Here is a 14,187-nt window from a genome sequence, read left to right on the forward strand (position 1 = left end):
GGGAAAAGGTAGGAAAGCATCACCACTGGCCATTTCACACTAGCGAGTTTAGCAGTTAGTGGGGTCCTTTGTGTGTGATGTGATTTTTAACTCTGCGGTGAGTTCATGTGGATCAAGAACTTATTTTACTCTGGTTCTTCAAGAAAAAAAAATACATTGTTTAAGCTGTTAATGCATTTAAAAATGTGTAATATGCAATGATTTATTCACAGTATTTTCATTATAATTAATTTCTCAAGTGTTAGATATAGAAGAAATATTTGCGTAACAAAATCTTTGTAGTTTTGACTTTTTTAAAAATAAAATCATCCATTCATGATCTAAGAATTAGTAAGAAGTACAAAGTGACCTAATACCAATTCTTCTGTATCAAACTGGCTTTCATTTTTAATTACAAATGCTGCCATCCTTAGCTCTTGAATAATTAGAGTTTACATCAAACTGCCTAATGAATGTGCCCAGCTTTGGGAGAGGGGCCGTGGATCGCTTCTGGGCTCTCTGTTAAAAGGCCAGGGCAAAACTGCCGCACTGGTAGCCGGAAGGCTGTTGGGAGCCTAGTAACGTAGATGTGGCAGCGCTTCTCCCTGTGTCTGTGATGTTGCTGCTTTGCATCCTGCTGTGGCAAATGAAGATGTTGACAGCTATTATGGGGTACTGATTACTTCGGTCTGCTTGCCAGATCTCTGGCATGCAGGCAAATAAATCACATAAGATGGACCGTGCTATTTGGTGTGAGAAACAGAAGAGTGTACCATTACTTTGTCTAGACTGCTAGATTTTTAAGGAATGTTATGGAGTTGTATGGTTAAACTCTCCTATTTAGTTTCATATAGCCAGGAAGCGGAGCCAAAATTTACTTGTAACTTCATCTTGATCATCAAATTCTTATCAGTTTTAATGACGGAGATTTTAGAACTAAGAGATAAATATGGATAACCACAGAAGAAAATATGTATTTTTTCCTTTTTTTCTCTTCTGCTGTATGTGAAAGATCACCTAATTTAAAGTACAGGAAATTTAAACTGTCCATGGTGAGCTTGGTTCTTGAGGTGAACATTAGATCTTAGGGAATAGAGATTTGTGTTCTAGGTCTGTGTAGCTAGCTACACAGGGAGTAAGTGCTTCTATAAGATTATTATTTTTGAACATTCAGCACCTCATTTAGCTGGACATTACATTATCATAGATTTGGTAGATGATTACAGGTTAAATATCACCCTAGTGGATCCATAAATGCTGCTGGTAACACCCTTCTGCTAATGACAACACACTAGTGAATGCATGGGTGCCAGGCTAAATTTATCAGCTTGCAATGTCTGATAGCAATGTTTCTTAACCTGTGCCCGTTAAAGCAATCCATCCTGTTTTGTTTGTAAGCGCTTACTGGAGGCACTTATGCAGACAAGCAAACAGGGAGATGTAAAGGAAACAAGCACTGAAAGTTTAGTCTAATCTTTTTATCTGTAAATGAAAACCTTTGTGCCGACAATACATACACTTTTTCTGAAAACGGTAGCTGGTCCTTTAACATACTCGATTGATTGATTTTTCTTTTTTAAGCATAACCAATTACAAGAGAAAATTCGAAAGCACCCATTGGGCTTGTATAGCTGCTGTGTTTGAGCAAATCACGCGAGGTGCAGAGGAGACTGGAGTCCCTTTGAAGTCCAGTGCTTCCGCTGAAGTTCTTTCTTCTGTGATGGAAACACCATGAAGGATTATTCCTTGCACCTGGAACCCTTTTGTATGTGTGTGTGTATGTGTATATATATGTGTGTGTGTGTAAAAAAAAAAAATAAAAATTAGGAGTTGTGACTGTGAACACGGCCCTCCTCTTCCAAGCATACTAGATTTTAGGCAGATAGTGAAGCCTGTCTGCTCTCTGTCTGTGGTACATAGGTGTCAGTTGAAAACATAGTATCAGGGCGTAATCAAAGACCACAGAGCGCTGGTAGCGGCACAGTCCCAGTCCCCGCTTTTGTGTGCTAGTTCCATGAGTAAAAGGTGTGGGGTGGGCTGGGGGTGAGCACATGCTGCACACGCGGTGCTGGCTGACAGAGGGAAGCTGCTGGTGCCTCCGGTGTGCTGAGCCGATGGCGCCAGTCCGTCCGCAGGCGTGGAGCCTGCCGCTGCTCCTTTGGGGAGGCGGCAGGACCCAGTGCTGGAGGCAGTTGTTATTGCCTTGTTCAGAGGTCCCTTCACCTTTGTGGTGTGTAATTTTGGGCATTTTACCTGCCTCAGAGATGTTCCTAATGTTCTAGATCCAGTTCCTTTCATGCTTACACTACTGCGATCGATAGGACTGCCTTGGTGTATCTGAGAGGAATACCAATTGGAAGGTGAGTCTTCCTGGCGCGGATAAATGGAACATGGAGAAATAAACATTGGTTTATTATTGGTGCTGGCTCCTCGTAAAGGCTTGTAGATTGTACGGGTAACATATCTGTCAAAGCTTTTCATACCATCTCTTACCTTTTTCTGCAGCACTCTCACCTAAAAAGCACACTATTATTTTAGCTTTATCAGGGTATTAGTGTTATTCTCATAAGCAGTTCTTCAAAGTATAAGGATGGAAACTGTCAAGTAAGATACCTGCAAAACATTCGTGTGGATTATGATGAGTTCCTCTAATGTAAAATCAGAGCCAGCCAATCCTTCTTGCTTACAGTATTGTTTAGCAAATTTAGCACTCTGTTTGTAGGCATCAGTACACTGCTTTTGAGCCCTATAAATATGTTCAATATTTTAACTAGTACACACTTGAATGGAAACATGGGTGAAACATTCAGAATTCATACACATTTTGGTAGCTCTGTGATTAGATATCAATGAATAATGAATAATTTTATCAAAAGAATAGTTAACAGGCAATTAGAGCAAAGAAAATCCAACCAGCCATACTCCCTGTGCAATAATTCAACAGTAGAGACAATGCTATTACTTTCTTCTTGTGTCTCATCTTGTGAGCTGAAGGGCGTGCTAATACTGGTCTTGTATTTTGTTAATATTTGGGGTTTTTTTCTTCTAAACGTGAGGCTTGAATGGCTAGAATTATATTTGTGAATTAGAGAGATGTCTTATTTATTCTGTGCTTATTTATTCTGTGCTCTTCATTCTGTCTTATTTATTGGTGCTTCATGTGGCCTGCCCATGCCTCCAGAAATCACAGTAAGGAGATATTTTGTGAGTGGTAGACCACTGGTGACTGCTGTGCAGGAGGAGATCCGGATGGCTCTCACTGAATGGTTGCTGAAAGAAAGCAATCTGAATCAGCAGTGGGTGCACGAGAGCCATGACCACATTGTGTGGTTATGGAGGGATGTCCTGTTGAGTTTTTAAGGACTGGGACATCTATATTCCTGCAATCCAGTTCTCACAATTTCCATGTGGGTTTGCAGAGCCACTTGCCATGCTGTGCCTGGTCGCAACAAGATCTGCAAGGCCTCTTTATTCTGTGTCAGGCAGCGCCTTTTCCGCAGTGTCTTTTGCACGTCTGTGCTCTGGGTGCTGGTGGCTCAGGTGGCTTGATGGCAGCAGAGGGGATGCTGAGGAGGAAGAGGCAAAAGCATATGAAGTGAGAGGTGACAGTTCTGCACTTCAGAGGATCCAACTGTGGAGAAATATCAGAGCTCCTATTTGGCTACTATTTCACTACCTAAACCTAGCTTGGTGTTTCTGAACTACAGATAAATAAGAAACCTTTACCATACGATTTCTAACCTTCTCAGGTTTCTAACTGCACAGAAAGTATCTCTGGAAATACTTGCAAACCTGCTCCAAACTTTATATATATGTAACTGCTTTTTTAAAATTATGTCCTTTTATCAGTCCTATGTTCTTGTTAATGATGTCAAGTGCCTTGCTTCAGTGTTTGGAAGAGTTCTGTGTCCTTTTGAAATTGTTCATCGAGTTATGATCAGTTGTGATGACACAGAGAGATATTGAGATAGAGCTACTAAGAAATAGGCATGGAAGCCTCTGCCAGCAAAATAAAATAATATATTTTATTATGACTTAATAACCTCTCTGAATTGAGCCATTTTCTCTTCATGTAGGCATTTTACATATGAATCTTGCACCTCTGTAGAGGTTCACAAATGTTAGGAAGTATAATGGATGTTTGGAGATACATTATGTGATATTTACCTTTCTTCGCTGTCTGTTCTTTTGAGAATTTCTTGTACATACACAACTTAGTTTATACCAGTCTAAAGTGATATGTTTCATGTAGCTGTAGTGTTTGCTTCATATGAAAGTTTATATCAGCTGAATTTTGTCCCCAGCACCCGTTGATAAAAACATGGTCAAGCACCTCTATTAAGGCAAAAAAGAGTGGTAATAGCCCTAACGGAGAGTCTGGCACTGAGAGAGAAAAGGGATGGAGGCTCTCTGATTCTCCAGCAGCATATTGTGCTGGAGAGATGCCAGAGGAGACTCAGATGGAAGAAATGATGTCCTGTTTCCTTATGGCCATGCCCCTTTGATGCCAGCACGCTGAAGGCTTACACCTCTGGTATCGTTTAGGTGTGTGTTTCGTGTTTGTGGCAGAACAGAGCGAAGGTGGCTTCATGCCATTCGGTTCTGGGTTGGCCCCAAAGTTGCTCAAGTGGGCGCCAGCCGGTGCCCATGGCATTTCTGGTGGCTCCGTCTGCTTCGGTTCCCATCACGCATACTGGAGCACCTGGGTACGTGCGAGCAGCGCTGCGAAGCAGCCTGGGCAACCTGCTGCTGGGAAATTCTTGTACACAAGGAAAAGTCCTCAGATGCCTTCTAAATTGCAGTTGTGATAGTGTAAGTCAGGAGGTGCTTGTCTCAGCCCGGGGGCTATGTACAGAAACATTTTAAACTATCCGCCTGTCTCTGATATGCACAGTGCCTAGCGCAACTGTTTTGGTGAACGACCAGGATTCCCAGCTGCTAGCGGAGTACAAACACAGAGTGTCCAGGCTGACTTTCTTATTTTTCTCCTATTTTTATTAAGTAAAATACTTCATATCAATTTTGATTCTGAAAAATATCAAATGGTATCTGAATAAATTATTTCTAAGATACTCTTACTATAAACAAAGTTCTGCTGAATAAAAAAAATCTTGGATTCTAAAAAAGGAGGCTTAATCAACGTCTTTCAACCCTAGGTAGGCTTTCTTCAGCCTGTTAGCTTTTTAATGACCTCGTAACGTTTCTTTGAGCAGATTATCTCTTGTGTCCCAAGACTTTATGGTTTAGTGGCAAAGTTGACAGTGTAATTTAACGTATTAAAATCACAGCCTAATCTTGCTACAGCTACTTTTCCTTCAGTAATGGAGAAAAACAGTAAAAGAAAATAGTTTGAGTATTTCTATACTACACTGCAGTCTGCCATGTAGAGATATCCAGAAAGATGACTTTGTCAGAGGTGTCATTCAGGATTTGGCTGTGTCTTTTTTTTAAATGAAGTATGGAAATGTGTTCATGGCAGAAATGTTTACATTCCATCAGTGAAACAAGTCACAGTTTTAGAAAGGGTTTGCTAGCTGTAGTCAAGGATTGACTTTGAGCGGAATTGCATTTCAAAGAGTGAAAAGGTTTTGCTGGGAAAAGCTAACATTCCTCATCACTCCAACTGCATGCAGAGGTATGAAAATTTAATGTGTGAATTAGCTAACTATAAGAGTAAACTATAGTATGTTTTTCCATTTTAAAGTATGGATTTCTTAAAATGAAACTGTTTCACAAGAATCTGTTAATTGTTTGTGAATTTCATATCAAAAATTAAAATTAAATCTCTGACATAAATGGAATAGCCCGTTTTGAAGCTGTTTCTGATCAAAGTGTGGACATACATGCAATAAAATTTTGATTCAGCATAGTCTTTTTAATTACTATTTTGCTTTATATTTATACTAGAATGTAAATTTTGAAACAAAAACATTGTAAAGAAATGTTTCATAAGAAATATCAAATTTTCATTTATATTCTTGCATTGTGCCTTTAAATGTCTGTTCATAAAAAGAGGCACAGGTGATTTGCATGCCTTAAGAATAACAACGTGAACTAATTCTGAATGTGATGTGCTCTCATAGGAGCTGCGTGTTTATAATTTGCCATTTGGGTAGACTGAAGGATACAGTAAATCTGTTGGCTTGGCCGGTCACTGGCAGAGCGCGGGATCACGCTGACCCCGCATGTGCTCTCTGGAGCACTCCCACGTTTCAATTATGTGGTGCATTTTGATGAGCAGTTTATAGGCAAATCATTCATGCACACGGAAAATACTGCTGTGCCCCCTTGCTTGTCAGAGGGAGTAATTGTCATTGTAGCCTTTGTGCAGCCACGGTGAGAAGCCAAAGGTTTCATCCCAACCCCGATGCTGTGAACTTCATACCAAGAGCAGTGCCCCGCTACTGATCCTGTTATGTACCTCCTGCCAGACAGTTTATGGTGTTAGAGGAAGCAGGATCGAATCTCAAGATTATATTGATTATATCAAGAACTAAAATAGCACAAAGCCTTGATTTTTCAAGGAGCTATGCACAAGCAGCATCCAGCATCCATGCGCATACTTCCAAGGACTGCCAAACCAGGGGCCAGTGCATTCCCTAAGCAGGTATAGCACAAATGTGACTGTTAGGGGACAGTATAAAACATGATAAAAGTCATGGCAATGTTTTTAGCATGTGCTAATATTAGGAGGTTTAATTGCTTGTTTGATGGGAGATCAATATGCTTCTGATTTATTATCGTAACTTTGTTGACCGTTTCTGGAATTAATTCTTTCTTTGTTTCTGTATCTCAGCTTCCTCATAAACAAGGAGATACCTGTCTTACTAAATGATGATATCTTCTACTGTTGACAAAATCTGCTCATGTGGTATTTTTCAGAGAGTGAATGGACAGGGAATACACGGGGCTGTGGTGTTGAGAGAAATATTTTCGCTCTTACCTAATCAATAAGACTGCCTATAAATCCTCTTTGCTGGAGGAGGCTAACAGTGCTCAGACAGACATGCTACACCTGTTACCTCCTTTAGCAGAATTCCTATTGCTCTTCCTAAAGCCAGATTTTTTGCATGCGGTTTGAATAACAGAGAGGCTGTAGAGCCACTGTTAATTGCTGAAGTTAGGGACCAGACATCAGTAGGTTTTTAACAAACTCTGCTAGACAGCCTAAGTGGGTACAATATCTACCTTTGCACAAAAACTTGATATCCCTTTCAGAGTGATCATAGGAAGGAGAACGGAGCTAATTCAAGCTGGGTCCTCACAGGTGCACTTCAGGGGTATCCCTAGAACAGACAAAGTTAGCCTGAATGTGCTGTACGGTAGTACTAGGTATTTACCATTCATAGTTGGCATAAATCTTGTGGGTTTTACAATATTTGTTGGAGGGAAAAGGAGGAAGAAAGGAGTAGAAGATGGTTTCTTGTTTGTGAATTATAAGATTGTCGAGAAATGAATTTTTGGAGGGAGAAGAAAAATCATTAGGAAGGTTCCTGTGAGCAACAGAAGTGGAAGCTGATCTGGCAGAGCCTGACTTCAAGAGATGCCAGCCACCTCAGATGTAAGGATGGTCTTTTCCTTGTCAGTCCGGATGTACCTTCCGTTAGGTGTAATGGATGGGATGATTTCCACATCTGCTGCCTTGCAACGTCTGCAATTAGGGAAATGGTATGCTGGAGTCAAGCCTAACTAAGTAGGTGATGGTGGATTACTGGGTTAAATACTGAGCTGAATCGATGTTTTTTAAGAGAGGGTTTTGTTTTTAAGATGTGTTGTCTTGGGGAAGATGGTACATCAGCATACTCAGTAGCTGACTGTGATAGCCAGTGGGCAATCAGTGGAAAGCAAGTCAGCATGCACATTCGTAGACAAACAAGCAGTCACCGAATAACTGAGCTGGGGAGTTGCTACCCAGGAGCTTTTCTACAGGTGCTTGTCCCACTCTCTGAGCTTCCCGTTTCTTGTATTTGCCCCCTGAGCTCCTTGTCTGAGTGCTCCCTGACCAGCTGCAATCAAAATGAGCCAGGGTGCTTTAGAAAGTTTAGATCACGTTTGTTAATAAGCTGCATCATTTGGACTGGCTCAGGCAAATCCACCAGCCCAGCTGGGGGTGGTAAGGGCTGGCCCAGCCCGAGCCAGCAACCCTGTCCTTTACCAGCAGCTGGGTGACTTCTCCACGGTGCCGCAAGAGAGGCAGAGGGGGAGAAGGGGAGTCTCGTCTCCTCTGCCGTTATAGCGTGGCCCTAGTGTCCCTGAGCTCTACCAACACAGAAGGGGAGTCGTCCAGCACGGAGCAAGGTCTGACGGGCTGTAGATGAACACACCTCGTACAGGCGTGTGAGGAGTTGCTGGAAGCTTGCACGAAGCGGCTGCCGCACGGGCATGTGAAAGTAAAATGTCATCTCAGCCTCTCTTCCCACTCCCCTGCAGCTGTGGCGCTCAGTCCGCTGATCACTGCTGTGCCGTGGAGCTGCATTTGTCATTCATAGCAGCAATAAAAAAAAAAAAGGAATTAGTGAATGAACCTTTTGCCCTTGCTTGAAAGCTATGGTAATACACAAAGTGCTGCTCTTTGCTTTGTATTTGCACAGTGCCCAACGTACTGAGATTTTCGCCTAGCGGAGAACTTTATGGCTGTGCTAGTAACAGTAAGGAGTGATGATAAGCTGCACTGAGCAGATAATAGACAACTGCTTTAGTAATAAGAAGTGATGGGAAAGTTAAATATATATGACTAACTCCTCTAACACAATCATACAAATTGTGATTTTTTTTCCTTTAAAATTCACCGATGTCGTGAGGGCCCGTTATGGCTGTACCTGCCAAAGTGCTCTGAGCAAGATCAGTTTAAATAGCGAACACTGTCCGCTGAGTCTAAACTGAGACTGTTAATCTCATTTTACCGAAGAGACGAACCGGCCCTCGGACCCAAGCCTATAGGTTGCCGGCCACCCAGCTTTCTAATGTATGTATTTATTAGAGGTTTTAAGGAAACTGAATTCTCTTCCTCTTTTGTCTTCCATTCCTTACATCAGTCCCTAAAAAAATGTACACAGCTTGTTTGAAGACTTAGCCAGTTCTGGCATTTGCACTTACCCTGACAAAATGCTGGTCTGCGTAGAGCGCTGGGGGAACATTGTTCTGACAGACCATCGAGTTCTGTATTTCCAGACTTCCCTGGTTAATGTACCGTGGACCGCAGCCCGCGTGTGCCTCCTCCCCGCATGGGCGAGGAGCCGCTCGCTGCCGGGCCACGGTGACAAGGAGATGCTCCCCACCGCGGGGCCGGGAGCCCCCCGCTGCGCACAGCAGCGGGACGAGCGTTGCTCCTTCCTCACCGTGCCCTGCTAGGGCTAAGCTGCCTGCGCCCGCAAACCCTGTTCCTGCATGTAAGAAGTGGCTGGGGTTTTACAGAAATTATGCTGGAAAGCAATGGCAAGAAAGGAAAGGAGAAAGTCAAATGGGGCAGAGCAGGCGGATGCATGCTCTCGGGGTGAACGGGGTCCTTGCAAAGGGGTAACGCTTTGAAAGCAGGATAGTGCTGCAGTAGCATTGCTTGAATTTGCACTTCTATGTTAACGCAAGCTGCTAATGAGGCTGTCCCTATAGCAGTGATTTATCTGGGAAAATTTTAAATTAAATGTTTCCTGAAAAGCCAGAAATACATAAAAATAACACCCATCTCTCTGTGCTAGTTTCATAATCTTGGGGAGTTTAGTTTTATAAGATAAAAGAATTAAATAAAGCAGAATGTGGAAATACAAAATAACCATACCAGCAGCCCCTGGAGAAGACGGTGTGGCCTATGAAGGAAAAGATGAGTGGAAAATAAAACATCTCATAAAATATTTAATATTTAGTATGTAAAGAACTAAGAAAAATTTATTTTAGCATGTTTATGGAAGCTTTATGCTTGTAAAGAAAAGGAAAGACTTAAAAGCAGCAGTTTCTCGTGCTGACAGTTGAATAATTTTGAATGATGGAATTCAATACAATTAAAGTCTTCTCTAACAGCAAACCAGTTAGACTGGTATCTTAGTATTCTCCACAGTAGCTTTATTATTCCATTTGCTGATAAGCTTTCTGTTTATTATTTAATTGCAGGTATTTGAATTTATCATTTTTTCTCACCAAAACAGTTCCATAAAATAGTGCTTTTGGCCCCAAATTCCTGTCACAGTGCACTCTAGTTTTCTTGGCTTCAGCTTGCCCAGTCCTAACCCCCCCCCCCCCAAACCCTAGGATAAAATCAATTTACCTTGGTAGTTTTTTATTAAATCTCCCTGGGAAGACAATGACGACATTAATATGTTGCAAACTATGCTGATTCAGAGAAGGACAAGCTAACGATCACTTCTGCGTGTACTTTTAATGAGTTTCGAGTATAGGCCCATTCTTGTGTACGAAGCACCCATCAGCAGCTAAGCAAAGGCGATGCTTTGGGCTTATCGCCCCGAGGGTGCCGTCTCTGGTAGCGAGGACGTAGTGTCTCCTAAGTGGGGCGTGTGTGTTGTATACGTGTGTTATAAAGGGGCTTTCTCTGCAAACGGGCATTTGAAGATTGATGCCTATGTGCTGTACTGAAATATAAATGGAAGCTGGAAGAAAAATATGAAAAAAAACATGAAAATGTCTTAAAGGCTAAAACAGATGTTACCTCTTTCCTTTTCTTTTTTTTTACTGAGGGATTTGCATTCATAAAGATTTTTGCTGAAATACTTTGTTCTTTTAAACAATCTCTTAAGCATCAAAATTTCTAAAATTACTATGTAAAGCATCTTATTATAAGAACAAGACACTAATTAAAATAATTTCTTTTTTTTTCAGAACATGAATTACAAATAATTCGTAATCATTTTGATGAAGTAGTAAATAAATGTAAATTTTGATTAATTAAGTTTCCGTTTTAAAAACCTGGCACCCTCTATTACAAACTGCAGTGATTTCTTATGGCAGCAAGAGATCTCTGGGCTGGGGTTAAAAGTGTAGCAGGTTCAGGCCTTTATTCCTCATTCCCTTCTCCTGAAAGGCTTCTTTGACTGTGTTTTTCTGCAGCAGTGTAGCCGGCGCGAGGCACACGCGACGGTTCTGGGCATGACGCTCATTCAGCAGGAGGCTTCAATCCTTTGTGGATGGGGCTTGTTCCACTGGAGGGTAATACATTATGTTATTATATACTATAACAACTGTGTTTTACTAAAAGTTCCGTTTCACAGCAGGTATTTGTTAGCTGATGACTGAGCTCTTTCTCCCTTTATTTCCTCATTTAAAAGGAACGTGTGTTTGTTGCTGTTTTCGCTTACTGCTTGATACTGGCAGTACCTTGTTTACTCAGTCATTTGTCTGATCAGAGTGGGAAACCTTGAAGTGTCTTTTCTAACACATCATTCATGTAAATGTAATGAAAATTGTGCAGGGCTGAACGCAGCCCATGAGTTCAGATAAAGCATCAAGTTAACAGTGTTTTTTCCCCGTTGCATTAACTGTAAGAGGAGTGCCTGGGGGTTTCAGTGTAGTTTCAGTGTGTCAGCGTGTTTACGTTTGCTACCGAAGCCCCTGCTGCCGGAGCAGCCTCTGGAGGTTTGAGGGTAATTTGAGACACTGGAAGAAATGAAATACAGTGAATGGTGTTGGCAGGTCTTAACTATTGGCACTTTTAGTGTGCCTGTTGTACAATATAATATTTGCTGCTAAAGCCATACCTTGGGCAGATATTGTGCAAGTTAGTAATGAAACGAAGCGCTTCAGTGTAGCCGCTAGAACGATTCCCCAGGGAGCACAAATTCAGCTTGCTCTCCTTGCAAGCAGATGAATCTTAATTGACCTCCCTGCAGTCCTCTCCCTCAAGTAAGCTGTGATGATGAGGATTCAGCTATTTAAAAAGGAATCTTTCTTTTCTGGCTTGTTCCCAGCTTGCGCTTTCCTATTTTAGAGAGGATGTTGGGCCTGATCAATCATTGGGGTCAGCTGGTGGAAGCTGGATGTCTTCACTGGAAAGTGGAGTAGGAGGAGGGGTTCATTTAGTCTAACTAGTCTTGGAGGGCTGAGCTAGAGTGGTTTCTAACCAAAAGCCAAGTCTAATTGAGTAATTTTGGAGCAGGCCCTGGCAGGCAAGTTGTGTGTGCCTTTTGGAGCCGTCATGGGATAGCTTGTTAACAGCAGGAGCAACCCGGCCTGGGAAAGGTCAGCAGTTATCCCTGCTAGAATAGGAATAAGTCTGTGGAAAGATCAGAAGTAAAGGTCATGGGTTGCTGGTGTATGACAGTTGATAAAGAGCAGGTTAAAAATGCTGAGCTTTGTCATTTTTAGGGCAAAGTTAGTTGCCTACGGTGTGGGTTGGTGTTTCTCTCTAGTGTTTTGATTAATTGTTTTGGTCATTCGTTCAAGGAAGCGTTTGCAGTGCAGTGCAGTGAGCTGAAATGACCTAGAAATTATTCCCTAACAGAACCTGATGCTCCAGCTTATCTCCAGAGAGAGATTTGTTGTTTTACTGATAGAAGATCTTCATCAAAATGCTCCTCAGTCATTTTCAGGGTAGTTGTTTCAATTCCTACAATAGTAGATGGTTTTATATTTACAAGCAAATATTTAATGACTTCCTGCTTCAGAAGCTGAGCGTGCTGGGACGGAAATTTTGCTCATACAGCTCCAGAGGAGACCTGCTGGCATGCTGCCCAGAGAGGTCCAGCCTCAGCAGCAGGAGCTGCTGCAGCTTTCCAGGGATCAGCTCTGGCAACGTCGCAGTCTCGGGCACGGCCAGGCTCTGCGGTGTCGCGCTCAGCCTGAACAGCCCCTGGTGCCGCTCCGAGGTGATCATTGTTTGGGAAGAGCTGACTGGTTAAAAAAGAAACAAAACCTTTCATGTAGTCAAAAGTCCAAGACCCTTTCTACTCACTGTGGAGGCCCACCCTTCTTTTGGGGGGAAAACTTAGGGGCCCACTTTTTTGGGCCCTGACTTCTGGTGTTTAGCCTGTCTGCTTTATTGAAGTCCTCAGACATTTAATTGTAACAAGTTCTCCCACACTTGGCAAAATATACCTTCCTGTGGTGCTCCAGCTGCCTTCCAGAGCTTTGTATTCATGAATTTGAAAGTGCCTGACAGGTAATCGAGGAGGGGGGATACTGCCTCTGTTTTGGTGACAGATCAGGTGGCTGAGCAGGAGTTGACGTCCTGACTTTATTGGATGTAGTTACTTCTGAGTTTTTTCTGTGGTGGTAGCTCTTCATCTGCAGGGAAGATTCAGGTGTAGAAGTAACGGTGTGTTTGGATATGCTAGGAAATACGGTAGTGCCAGTAAATGAAAGTGCTGGAAAACCTTTTTGTAGAATCATTCTAGCTTCTTTGGCTTTTTTTCTCTTAAACTTGTGTAGATGTCCCTGGATTGCTTTAGAGTAGTTACAATATATAGAAATTGTGTTGCTGCAATAAGGGCTGTGACTTGCTCCATCCAGTTTCATCCCCCTCCCAGCACCAAGTGGCTATCCAGTTTGGTCAAGTGTAGAGAAGACTCCAAACACAAATTCAGCTTGTAAATTTTAGTCATTATCTGCTCACTGTTACTTTAAAATGTTGTATAAATACCCAGCTTCTTAGGTACTTATTTCCAAGGAGTGATGAGGCAGATATTCCGGTATGACTAAAGCACTGTTGCTGGCAAAGCACATTAATTTGTGTCCTTGTGACAATGCCTCATCCGTTCTGCCCTTCTCTTAGGCAGTCTTGGACACATTTAGCATGATTGTGTACTTATGACTCACAAATAACTCACCAGATTATTTCAGCCTGTTTGATATTCAAAATAATAACTGAACATTTGCTACTAATTTTAATGTGAAACCATTTGCAAGCCTGGAAAACCTCAGATGTTAGGCTGAAAAATAGTGCAAGTCCTCCACCACCAATTCATGAATTTTAAAATAGGAGGTGATTTATGAATGAATATGTTTGCAAAGTGTGTGTATGCACACAAGTACACCAATAGCTATGTACGTGCGTGGGGCTGGCACTTAGGGATTATTGGCTCCCTGTCTTGTAATCTGCACGGTGAAGGACACTGTTGTAAGGTGAGCTCTTGTCACAGCTGTGGGGCTCCTGGAGTTGACTGGTTAAGTGTTCGGTCAGAAGAGTAGAACAAAATGCAACAATACAGATCTGTAGGCCTGAAAATGAATTGCGTTTCTGTGAAAATTGAAGAAAATTGTTTAATG

This window comes from Apteryx mantelli, chromosome 12 (genome assembly GCF_036417845.1).
Source record: "Apteryx mantelli isolate bAptMan1 chromosome 12, bAptMan1.hap1, whole genome shotgun sequence".
NCBI classification, from domain to species: domain Eukaryota; kingdom Metazoa; phylum Chordata; class Aves; order Apterygiformes; family Apterygidae; genus Apteryx; species Apteryx mantelli.